The 13758-nt window shown below is 40.0% G+C and overlaps 1 protein-coding gene across 27 annotated transcripts in view; it reads left to right on the forward strand.

The window, feature by feature from the left end:
- Positions 1–13758, forward strand: part of LOC139135072 (uncharacterized) — a 48760-nt gene that overhangs the window by 2260 nt on the left and 32742 nt on the right. For 4 of the 27 annotated variants that reach the window (XM_070702290.1, XM_070702286.1, XM_070702301.1 and 1 more), the window contains exon 1: positions 10394–10566. The exons of 10 other annotated variants lie outside the window; for them this stretch is intronic. The gene's annotated coding sequence lies outside the window, so the exon portion shown is untranslated. Of the gene's footprint in view, positions 1–5234; positions 5361–10054; positions 10138–10360; positions 10567–10712; positions 11340–12621; positions 12672–13758 lie in introns of those variants that run through there. 13 more of the 27 variants (XM_070702291.1, XM_070702293.1, XM_070702275.1 and 10 more) reach the window with 11 other exon arrangements.

The raw sequence follows: 13758 nt of genomic DNA on the forward strand, positions 1-13758 counted from the left end.
TATGCAGAAAGAATGTTATTTCAAGTGAACCTCCACATCGTAATTTAATTTGTTCTGTAAGTGCGGTTTAAGAGACCGTGTGAAATAAATATTTCCACTTTGAAATTTACTAAAGCACCTCCTACAATACCACCTCAATGATCGTTTAAGTAGTGCTGTGACTTTACTACCACCGTGCCTGAAACTGACACCGGGTGTCATCGATTTCATTGTCCATTTCGTATCATCTTCATGGCGGATATGTAGAAGCCTTGAGAAGCTGTGTTAGTTGTTCATAAAACGCCGATCAAATGTCATGTACTCAGCAGTAACCGACGTAAGTGTATTTACAGATGACGCGCACGGTATTAACAGCTGTTCCAACCTATTACAGGTTTATGGTTTACCCAACCATCTAGTGAGGAACACCGAGATCGTATGGTACCGGCTAATGAAATAAAAAAAGCTATTACGAGTGACGAAACGCCGGACAAGTTCACCGTAAAAACTAATTAATGCAGGGGTTATATCAATATGTTACGGTGAGATTTTCAGGCACGCTAATTTTGTTGCATTGGGACTTTTAAGGCTTAGGCGAAAACTTATTGGGCTAATCTAAATACATGCACATATCTCTGACAAATTTACACTACACCTACATTTCTCCGAGACTTGTGACATGTCGTCTTTCGGATTCGTGAAAAATGCACGTAGAAATATAATAATTTTCATTCAGATGAGTTTCAGGTTAATTCGTCTTTTCGCTCAGAATGACGTCGAAGCATTCTTTTATCTTTGGTTGGCGCTATCGACAGCTTCGTCCCGCAGGGAGTTGTAGCCTACGTTAGCCTACTGGGTATTCGGCCTCAAGTAATAATAGTTAGTTACCCCATTTCAGTAATGCTTACAACAGTTGTGCCCATGAAATTGTGCAGCAGCTGGCTTGCCTTTTGAATAATTTCAAAGCATTTGTTTGATATATTGTGAATTGCCGGGGAAATATGCAATACAAATAAACTGATGCAACAAGGCGTCAGGGCGCCTGCGGAGCTTCAGTTGTCCAAAGATCGTTCATTCTTCCGGAGACTTCTCTGAATTATGACTGTCACCGCGTTGATACGCCCGATTGGAAGAGAGACGAATTCGCTTTTTAAAACATCTGATACCCCTTCTTGTCTGCATGTCTGTCTTGAAGTCAAAACATCTTTTCATACAGTGACCGACTATGTGAACTTTGACTATCTGTGTGTTTGGCCATTGTCAGTCGGGTAGTTCATATTTTCTCAATAACTGTTATTATATAGTTTTGAACACATAAACTTGCATGTATTTGTTCGTCATGCTGATTATTTTCACGTTTCCTCAACAGTATCAAAAGGTCACTGTATTTGTCGGGGGACAAATACTTTTCTCAACAGGAGAAACAATTGACCTCCACAAACAATTGTTGTAAAAATTCCGCAGGGCCCATGCTACTGTATCTGCAAATAACTTAGTTGTAGTTGTCAGTAATTAATTCGCCACTTTAACTTTATACACTTATACATCCATGCAGAATCGGTTTACTTTCTGCACTAAAGTAAGTTTATGTGAAATGAATCTCAAACTTTTACAATCCCTTTTAGTCTACCACTTGTTTTGGGTTCATTTTAAAGTTCATGGAAAAACAAAAGTTTTCTGTGGCTATGTTTTTTAAAACCGAAAGTACAAATTTTCTCCATAGAGTTAACACAGAGATGGCGGCCATTTTGAGTGTCAAATATCGGTATATATGAGGTAACTTGTTTCTCTATAACCAAACTATCCACGGTGACCCTGATTTTATTCTTGATTTTGAACGAGAATGGTTGAAAGTTTCCTTTGGGAAAGTTTGCGCAAAAGTTGAAGTCTCTGAATTTCAAGGTGTACTACCTTAACTTGAACTACACATGAATGTAACTTACCTTGAGACTTTGACCCAAGGTATGTTTAAGGAGTATTGAGTTGGTACCAATGGACATTCGATGCAAGGTTAATTCTTACTAAAGAGATGAGAGGACGTATCATAATTTGATTCCCCGGCCTCGCAAAAGAAACCGATGTATGAATTCCTTTTAGAAATACGAGTGAATAAGCATTATGGTAAATAAGTGTTGCACAAATCATAATTTAATAGTAACATGATCAATAAATAGCGGAAGGTGCTTGCAAAAGAGGGGGAAAGGCAAGAGAAATTATTTTAAACTACGACAACTCATCAGTCTGACAGAAGATGACAATTACACACGTGTGTTGAACTGAACTCACAAAGTTTTCAAGGTGACTGTGATCGCAAAATCACTGCTACTAATATGCACATACACAGGGATTATTTTAATAATTTCATATACTGTAACTGTTTATTCGACGATCGGCTGATTGAATAGGAAGTCTAGATGATTCTTTTGAGCGATTGAACCGTACCTGAGACTCCAAAAACAGAAAGAGTCGGCCTAAATAATTATGTAGCTAGGTTAACCGTGGAAACAGTGGATTGCACGCATAAAAAATAGTGTAATGGTTTGAGCCCCACCGAGTTTCCTTGTAAGCCTACATCATACTCCATTAAAACATTATGACGTTGTAAAGATCATCCGAAGTTCACCTCATTAAATCTAATCTGTGCCACGGACATGTAATGCCGCGACACTCGCCCTGACAAGGGTTGGGATCGGTGACTCTTCAGTGGGGTAATTTCCTCATCTGATGTAAGCGGCTGAAGTTTTAGCGTGTTACCTCCACCGAATGGAAATCAATAGTGCTGCACGGTTACAATAAGTCATGAACCGATTCAAGTGACATTTGACGGCTCTCTAGCAGCCTAATAAATGTGGCGTGCTTTCACGCGCTTCGATGTTTGTGAAACGTCATTCACAGCAGCTCGCCGTCGATCGACGCTACCTGAGGTTATGTCGTAAGCTGTTATTTAGCTTTTATAACACTACATGGGTTGATATATTCTATGGAGATACAAAGAATCAAAGTTGACTAAACGTGTATGTATGTTTGTATGTATGTATGTATGTATGTATGTATGTATGTATGTATGTATGTATGTATGTATGTATGTATGTATGTATGCATGTATGTATGTATGTATGTATGTATGTATGTATGTATGTATGTATGTATGGATGTATGTATGTATGTGAATGTATGTGAATGTATGAGTGTATGAATAACTGTGTGTGTATCTGAGAGGGTAGAAAGTCACGTGCTTCAAACTCTTCCCGTGTTAGGCATTGCAGCATTTTGCCTCTACTTTCACGTGATTCAACCAAATGGTATTTTTGAGGAAATACACCGTATATATAGAGACAAAAAAGTCGCAAAACATGACTTCCGGAACCCTCTAATTTAACACGATATAGTTATTTGTTTGTAGGCTGTGCGTGTCTGTAACAGCGTGTCAATATAACGAGTCTAACGGTCTCAACACACCATCATCAAAAATGGTTTATGCGAATGTTTATTAACGAGCAGACACTCACGCAAATATTTGCCTCAGAAGTGATTCCCATTAAACTTTGATATTTGACAGCATCCATTACCCGACAGTTTTACAGTGTATATTTATTTGTGAAATACACACATTTACCCTTTTGTGTAAATTTAATAGCTGATTGGCTGTCGACGATTTATAGGTAATAATTCATCGCCCCATGCATAGGTTCCGAATCAAGTCTTGGATGTTTTAGATTCTTTAGTTGTTCATAGAAGGTCATTTACATACAGAAGTATTTTGCTTGCGATAGCAAAAACAAACCGAGGCAGCTAATATAACCCATTTTTCTAAAATACTACCTTTTTGTTAGTTTTCAGTTTATAAGATCGATTAGGATGACCTTCAAAACACTATTTCTAGGAACAGTATCCGAACAGGCCAATGCATATATGACTAAAGCCTTCCGTTTCTAAAATACTGTTTAAGAAAAAAACTTCATGAAAACTGCTGTAGAAATCTTCGCCAGATATTTTTAAAGCTTACATGAGCACTTTATTCGTTATCACACATCGTATTTCTGTAAAAGGAAGTCCACGCATCTAAAGTTATTGAACAAATATTTAATCACCGCAACATGTCAAGCGAAAGTAACTATATTGTGATGTAGCCGCCAGTCTCTCAGACATGGGCAAGAATGCATTGCGGAAGTTCTTTCTAAACCATAGGTCCTTGCTCAAGGGTCCATGACTGAGCACGTGTCACAGAGAGACATCACTCTTACGGGAAATGGTTATCGAATTGCATATATCGTATTGGATTCAATGTTTCATTGTCAGATTTCATGTTAATACTCCTTTGCAAGACAGATGGCATATTTATCGCCAGTGATTTGCAAAAGTCAGTTTGTGTAGGGGTTATATCCTGCCACTGGAGTTTCCACGATTTAGTGGAGATGCGGCAATTTAACAATCTACTCGATATTCCAGAAACAGACATATTATATAAAGCCTTAGCTTTGTAGTCAAGAAAAGGATTTTATCGAATTTTGTGTGTGCACAATCCAGGTGCTAAATGATGATATGTCCGTGTTACTAATCTACACACCTATAGCTCTTCTTGGACAGTTAATAACATGTTCAATGAACTTTAAATTGTTATGCCTTCTGAAATATACTTACTTTCAAAATAGGGCACCCAGTATCTGCTTGTTTTCCTCACACCCACCAAGTGAAATTGATGGGTCTGACTTTTTCCCTCTCCAACATCGTGTTTAAGAATCATAACTTTCCTTTGCTTTGCGCCTGGAAAGTGAAGGACTTAACCTTTTGCTCAAACTTTCCTTGAGGAATCTTTCAACCATACTCTTACCAAATCAAGAATGAAAATAGGGGGTCATCGTGCAAATTTTGGTACTAGGGAAACAGATTACAATGTACCAAACATTTACCAATATTTGAAATTCAAAATGGCCGCCGTCCAAGTGTTACCTCTATGGAAAAAGAATAAAAATTTTCAATGTTCGAGAAAAATACTACGATGAAAGTTGTTCTCATTCCAAGAGCTTTAAAATGAGCCCCATAAGTGGTACACCAGAACAATTGGGAGTTCAGATATCTGTTCCCTGGGCGCATTCCATACCTTTTCAAAATTATTGCACGCAAAATCTGATCTCACAGCAATGCATAGCTAATATACAGTGTATTTAAAAAATCATGAACAAGTGATCACAGATGATTTGCGACACGCTGTCAACTTTAAAAGACGGATTCTCAAAGTCAGTCTCTGTCTACAGAATAAACCAGGGCCCTCTGCTTCAAGTAGGTAGAGTAAGAACCCCAGAAGGCGAGACGAGGGAATGTTGTCAAAACTTGTGCGAGGAAAGAGAGACACTCTGGTACATGGCAAGGTTGAAATACTGGTAAATAATAGATCGTTGGAAGAAGTTAAATATCTTATAACCGGGAAACACTTAAACTTGATTGCAATACACGGTATCCGACATTGATTAGTTAAAATACTTTTTTAAGAATTTGATTATGATTGCGGCTGAAACATTCCCATTTCAATTGAAACTAAACGTGATTAAGTAGGTATTTAAAGTTAGCTAGCTTTTCCTTTTAATATTATGAAGTCTTTATATATTTCAGCGTACGATTGATTTACTTTTCGCTCAATAAATTAACTGAATTGCAAAATGACTGGCGTTATGTGGGTAACAGCATGAGATGAATGTCGTACGGAAACAAAGGGAACAACGATGTGTGGAGAAATATGACGTCACACCTGTAAAATGTTTCCTTCCAATCAATCTGACAATGGACTTGAGTCAGAAGGGACTGCATATGCGTATTTTTCGAACAATCGCAAATTTATCACCAGAGTGAAATACAATGTTTGTATCAAATTTATTGAAAACGAAGGGCGATGGCTTCTAATTTCGTCAAAATAAAACACATGCGTAGTAGGCACGCATGTTGAGACTGTAATTACGGGAAATTGTAAATATTTGACCGTGAAGCAAGTGTCACGATGACCGGAGTTATAAATAGAAACAAGTGCATGATAAAAGGATCGGCATTTCAATGAGGTGATCGTCAATTCCACTGGCGATAAACTTGGTAAAAAGAAATCCAACACTGCCCGGTTGAATACAGTCAGATGAATGCATCGGCTGCAGCAGCAGCTGCGGAGCCCTGAATATTTCAGTACGTAGAGCAAACATCAGAACGATTCTTACGATGCAATGGTGCCTGGCACAGTTCCTTTAAGCTGTTACAATGACATTAGCGTGTAGGAAACAACAGCCGAGGCAGTGGACAACCTCGTTACACGCCTCTCCATCGGAACGAAGCGACATCATTAATGAAACCAGCAGGCAGGGGAACCCTCGGACGGTACAGTAGCAGTCCACACAATTACCTGTAAATTGCTATCAATTTCCAATAACATCGATTTACTTGAGATTGTGCGCGCGTCTATGCGCACCGGTCTATGAATGCCATCATAAACCGACGAACTGTGATCAAGTCACGTTCTATGGATTTTATCAACAATACTTATTGCACGGACTGACGTACTGAAAAGGAATGCGATTTTCAATCGGGCGTAATGATGCAGGGTTTTCACTGAATAAATTTTATCGGTGTAAATGCGAGAGTCCTGTCATCCGGGCCTGTATTTGTCTGTGAAATGTTAATTATCGGAATATAGTAAGGCATGACTGCCTCTAGAAATTAGATTGGATTAATATTCGAGATTTCGATGAACTTAGAATCAGTTTGTCGCATTTGAACATAGGCAAGAAATGGTGCTCAGCCACCTCTACTATAACTACCAAAACTAGTAATCTACCAGTATGTGGATTTTTAGCTTAAATGTGAACACTTCTTTTTGATTCAAGAAAATGTTCACGGCATATAGCTGTCCCAGATCTCTGCGAATCCATGTAGAACCATCTTGATCCGCCGTATAAATTAGGAAGAAAATTGAAGCAAAGACGGTGAGGGTCGTGTAGGCGTTCCATTTATATTTCACACGGGTTCCATACACCATAGATTTCAAGTATAGCTTTCCATTAGTTTCATTAAATCATCATCATTGGTTTGAATAGCTTGAGCCAGAAGACGGATTGAATGCTTTGCTATTATCACATTAGATTCCCCCGCTGATTTACCGTCGTTCCCGCCGGACGTGACCCGTCAACGAACTCCTCGAGGTATTTTCATCTCCCCCAGCGAATGCCATTCGAGCATCCACATTTCATATGGCATGCGCGATCATCAAAACTGATTATCGCGTCTACCTACAATCTTTCTGCTTGTTATGTCGTATTCAGAAATGGTTTAAGAAAAAAAACTGACCTCCTTTCTTTCACGGTGTATTATAATTTGTCGTAATTCCACCGTCTGTCCCATTTACGGTATGCCCGTCTGTGTGTATACATCATAGAAATTTACGACACCGGCAGCTCAAACGACATTCAGCAATCCGCGATATCGAAACTTGACCAAGCGGAACGGTTAAAAATTTACGTCTGTCACTAAACATGCGATCTCAAATAAAATCTCCACAAGAAAAACACAAATTTACCTTAACTTGTTTCATCAGGGCATCTGAAAATAAAACTCGTCCTGCCAAACATTTTATTGCACAAAGATTCGTCCGCAATTATCGAGCAAGCTAACTGAAGCCCAAAGATTCTTCCTTGTTTTATGATATTTTCAAAATGACTACTCTAAAATACGGATGGCTGAAGGTAAGAAAGATGTGGCCACTGATCGTTGCCAAAGTGTCTGTAGAGTATAATGGTTTATCAAATAGCTCAAGTGTTTGCAGTTGGGCGCCAGGAAAGTCAATTTTGTCAAGCAATGATAATTTACCTTCGTGAGTAATGCGATGAATGTAGTGTCGGTGCGCTGGGATAGGCTATATAAGAACACTGACTGTTGATACACCCTCATCGCCGATAATGTTCATCCCTTGCCTTACGCCTCATGTTCTGAAGAGGACGATTTCATATATTTTGCAGACACCGATTATGCAGTGTTTTTATTTGGGTTTTTTCTCGTAAGTTTCTCAATAATATCAGTTTTTTTTCAATGGTACGTGTAAACTTGGACTCAAATCTGCAGCGTGTATCTTGTGATTTGGATCGAGCATAAGCCTATGCCGTAATACGCTCGCTTTTACTCCATGCCGTCGACCATGACGTTGAAGGTTACTTCGACTGTAGGCGAACCAAAGAATACTTTGTAGCATTGAGCCGGAAGGGAAATTAGATAAACGACCTTACTTGCTTGTGTCGACCTTCTTCCGATCCCCGAAAGCATGAACATTTTTTATCTTTCGATGCATGAAATCAGATACGGCGACACACATTTAAATGCATGGATGGATGGATTGATTGATTGATGGTATGTATGTATGTATGTATGTATGTATGTATGTATGTATGTATGTATGTATGTATGTATGTATGTATGTGTTAGTGTGTATATGTATGTGCATTATGGTTGTGATGTATGTGTGTATGTATATATATGTATATGTATATATATATATATATATATATATATATATATTATATATATATATGTGTGTGTGTGTGCGTATGTATGTATGTATGTATGTATGTATGTATGTATGTATGTATGTATGTATGTATGTATGTATGTATGTATGTATGTATATATATATATATATTATATATATGTGTGTGTGTATGTATGTATGTATGTATGTATGTATGTATGTATGTATGTATGTATGTATGTATGTATGTATGTATGTATGTATGTGTTAGTGTATATATACACATATACACACACACATACATACACATATATATATATATATATATATATATGTATATATATATATATATATATATATATATATATATATATATATATCTATATATATTATATATACATACATACACACACATCTGTGAACACATACAGATATTACAGTAATAACGCTTTGATTGCTCTCCGTCCTTCATTGAACTTTGATCTCACCCATAAAACAGCAGATGGTTCGACACGTTTGTGAAAAACAACCTCGTGTGTTGCGACACACGATATGATAATCAATTATTAGAGAAAAGCAATGCTATTCGGACCACCTCAAACTTTACCAAGAGTTGTGAAACAACGGATGTCGAATGATGCTACCAACGTGCTTGGAAGAAAGGTGGACCATGTAATTTCATTTTTTTCACCCCCTGTAATGCACTTTTGTTCCATCATACACTGTCCAACTCAAGAGGGGGGAAAGGACCACAAAAATGCACAATACATCGCCTCAAATGTTGTTGATGTGACTTGTTTCAATGAAATTTTAACATCTCAACGTATAAGCCTTAGTCGCGCAATTCAGATTCAGATTCAGATTGCTTGGCATCTTCTTCCATAGGGCGAATCTTTCGCCTGAACCGATTTCAGTTTTTTTTTTGTTTTTTTTTGGTTTTTTGTCTTTGTTTTGTTTTGTTTTGGTTTGGGTTTTTTTTAGAACGGCGATTGTCCACACGATGTTTCATCGAGCGCTCTCCCTCCGTGGCAGAGAACTCCTCGGTCAAATCGCATTTCCAAACGAAGAGCACCGAGTACACATTAAAAAGGACCGTGATTGCAACCTGAAATAGGAAAGGGGGAAAACGAGGGAGGCTTCCGCTTATCCGTCGTACTTGAGACCAGTCATCGTCTGATTCCGCCCACACAACTCTACGGTTTAGTCACGTTCGAAACACCGATGACTATTTCGTGACCATGACCACTATGTTGATTGTGCAAGATTGTACATATACAGAGTGAACTGGTCAAAATCGGTTGCTGGGGTGGTTTATTGCAAATGTATCATACCAGTATTTTGAAATTCTGGCGTGAAATGTAAAAACGGAAATTTTCTCTAGATTTGAGCTCGCGCGTGTTATACAACCGAGCTATATCGCGAATATAGCACGGTTATTTTCACGCCTCGACCAATCAGATCAGCTTATTTGTGCCATCAATATACTGGTGTGATATAATAGGGAAAATATGCACAGTTCGACCAGAGCCCGTCATACATGTATGATGAAGGCCAGGTGATTTTGTTTTTCAGTGTGAGACTCTGAGACCTTCAATGAGCGCTCACTGGAATTCTCGAAATGTTATGGATGTAAGGCGTAACGTAAAACGTGATTTCATCATCAGGTGAGCAAATCCACAATATATGTGAAACGTGGCTTGTCGTAGGTGTTTTTTTACTGTAGTTAATGACCACTTTTTCGGCGCGTTTTGCATGAGCTCTTCCGAGCGATAAAAACGACAGGGTAAAGCCAAGGTTTATCCATCACTCCAACTTAGGTTGTCAGCTTTACTTTGCAGATTTCTGCCTGTGGAGGGCGTGTTTAATGAAGCCGCCTCAGTTGAGGTTAAGCATGTCTTAGTCCAACCAATTTAATCCATTAGGTTTTTACGAACTGCCGTCGTTATCATGGTTATGGAGCCTACCTACGGGGCATGTCAATTTGAAGTACTTTCCCAACACCATAAATTTTCCAGTCCAGCTCTAGAACGCGCCGCGTGAAGAGATTACGATGGTGCTCAAACTCGAACGTGAAATTCGCCTCAACAGTTCGTGTAAGTAAAAAAAATCATTGTCTGGTCAAACTGCCCCTCTTGTCTTAAATATCCCCCCCAATCTAATGCTTGTGTGGTCATTTTCCTCATTTTGCTCGGAAAATATTAGCGGACGTCATCCTAATCTGAAAAAGAGTCGCATCTCCAATCCGCAAGAGGCGATCTATGTGACAACACGTAAAGTGTGACTCGCAGATCCCGTGATTTACGTGTAGCTTACACTCATACATGTGTCAGACGAGGGCGACCAATGAGCAAGACGGTTCGACTGAGAACGAATTACCTGATTGAGATCGTTGCGGCGAGCGCTTCGAATTACTTCGCCAGGTTCACGACCGAGGTGTACATCTACAGTGTGCATGATCAACGCGCTCGACACTCTGTGTGTCACGGCGTCCATCCATCACCATGCAGAGATGCGTAGCCTATCGTCGGCGAGATCTCGAAGCCACTTTATGAGGGAGTCTATCGGGTGACCAGATTATCTGTGGATACAGCTTTATTCCAGCATTCGCGGTGTCGCAGTCGATCAAGCTGCAGTGGGAGAGAGCGAGCCTGCTTTAATGCTATGTGACTGTTCTGTAATGTGCCAGGATGCGACCAACACCATCTGCCGTCTACAGCTGTTGATATTGTCCTAGGTCTGTTTGAGATAACATCGTCCGTCTTGCCCTTGACTTTGCGTTCTCTTGCTGTGTTCTTGAGCTAGATCAAGGACGGATTAATATCGAGTCGCTACGTCAGTTAAGATTGAACTTATTAACGCATAAAAGGTAGGAATAAATCCCATCTGAATTCCTTGCGTCAATATCGGTGACATTTCTGTACCCCGACGCACTACATGTAATTCGACGCGTAATTTCATTTCTGCTTCACCGTTATATTTCCATCCAATCAAAATTATGAGATAGAATAGGCCTTATTAATCTCTGCGTATATGTTTGTGTATAACGACGGCAAGTTCCCTCCATTCATTCACTTACACATACTATTCACTTCCAACGGTTGACACAGAAAACATCACCTCCTGCTGTCAGTACGTGTGAATAAATGTCATTAAATGGCCGCTCAGGTGTTTTTCGCTGTTTTAGCTGAGCGGCAGCAGAGAATCAAAATTTCCTCGAGTTGCATTCACGTGATCGTCGCAAAGAGAGAAGGGTTGTGCCTTTCGTGTGTATGCATGCTTGGTGTTGGACCGAGGCAATCTTGGTAGATGCTATCGAAAAAAAAATTGTTAACTGCTTCTCGCACCGCCATCCCAACGACGACATCGTCTCGGTTTCGATTACGGGCTTCGAGACATTGTTGTCGGCCCATGACAATTCTTTTATTCAACAGGACTGAGGAACAGTAATGAGAACGTATATATATCGTTGTCCTCGGGCAAATATTTGGTATCGTTGTCAGTGCGCAAGTGTTCCCCTTCCAGTATAGCGTATTGCAATACTGCCAAGTCTAATTTGAGGACGAAAAGACCGGAATACACCCCAGCGACTGCGCTAATGCTATGAAGCAATTAAAAAGGTCCACGCATTCGCTCCTTGAACGAATACCTGATGGATTTACATCGTGTGTGTGCGTAGACACGCTGTGAAGTCTCGATATATCGCTGTGCGGTACGAGAGCTCAATGCGAGCAGATGGCGGGAGTAATATTCTATTCCATGTATAAACGGTAACACGGTCGGCGGGTTCTCTGAATTTTGTGACGTCACCTGCCTGCCTGGAAAGCAGAGCCACAGACCACTTCTCCAACTGCCGGTGTCGCTACACTTCATTTTGTTAAATGGTTTGTGAGTTATGAGCACTTTGACAGATAAACACTTTCTTGTCGGTGCGTCGTCAACTTTCACTCCCAGTGCCAACGTTTGATGTATATTACCGTGAATGTGGCTGGTGCGGTTACGTACTAGTATATATAGAGCCTCTCTTTCGAGCAATCTTTGTGCATTGTCACTTACGATGTAATCAAAACGCGGATCAATTTTCGATAGGGAACCATAAGGTTAATTAGTCACACGGACTGTGCATGAACCTAACAGGTCAGCCACACGTCGAGATAACCAAATATCTATAAGGTCACAATCAACAAAACGTCATTTCTTGGTAAGCAAAATTGACATTTCTTAAGTATGTGTGGTTTTTTCTGGTGTACTTCTGTGTTGATCTAGCAAATAGTAACGCTTCCAGACTTTGGCGTGTTTCAATTTTACGCCCGATTTCAACAGCATTTCTGAGGGAATAGCTTACGCAGACTGAACGAGCTGTATGAGAAGAAAGGCATGAACAGTCGCACGTATCCAGTTTTGCGTGAATAATTTCCGTAAAATTCGGTTCGATAGGCGCTACGCATGTGAAAATGAGGTAACGTTTTCACTCCACGACGCGGATATGTCTATTGAAGTACCTACATTGCAACGGACAAGTGAGAGCGAAATACGCGGGAAAATGCGGAGCAATGTTCGAAACGACGGCCAATCTGTAGGTGCTGATAGCACTTCTTCTGCATACGACCTGTTAAAATTGTGCGCTATGCTGCTCATTGCCAGGCGAAGGGCAATCACTTGCTAAATATGCAGGAAGTCAGCATGCATAGAGGAAGGCAAACGCGAGAGTGATTGGTTCGACGAGAAAAACGTGATGTTCTTTCTCGGAGGAGAGCACAAGCAACCGTTTCGCGCTCCGTGTCATTTCAGCTACCCAGGCATCAAATTGATATTTACTGGTTGTTTCACGACCAATAAGCTAATATAGGAGCCATGTTCATCATAAATACGTCCATTAGGAGGTTTCAAAGAAGACGGGGTCACATGATGTCTCTGCTCTTCGGAGAAAAAAATAGCTCAGTTCAGATAGCTGCGTTTGCATTCGTGTGTGCGAGGAAAGGATGAATACAGCGACTGCGTGTATCAAGGGCGACTCTCGGTAATGGTATTTGCGAGCGAAGGCCGCTAGGCTGTCTTCAAATTTATTGTCTAAACGCAAAGAGATCTCAATCCCTTTCTCCTGACAGATCAGTTGTGATACTGTTTCGCGTTTGTCGGATCGGACACAAACTCGAAGAGCAGAGAGTACTTCTGTGAATTGGGCCGAGATGATGTTTCCAAACCAACCCCAACCAGAGGCCATATATCGATATGCCGGGTTCAGAAATCACATGCTATAATGTGGAGTTCCGTTAAGCTGCGTGAAA

This window comes from Ptychodera flava, chromosome 6 (assembly GCF_041260155.1).
Source record: "Ptychodera flava strain L36383 chromosome 6, AS_Pfla_20210202, whole genome shotgun sequence".
In the NCBI taxonomy this organism is placed as follows: domain Eukaryota; kingdom Metazoa; phylum Hemichordata; class Enteropneusta; family Ptychoderidae; genus Ptychodera; species Ptychodera flava.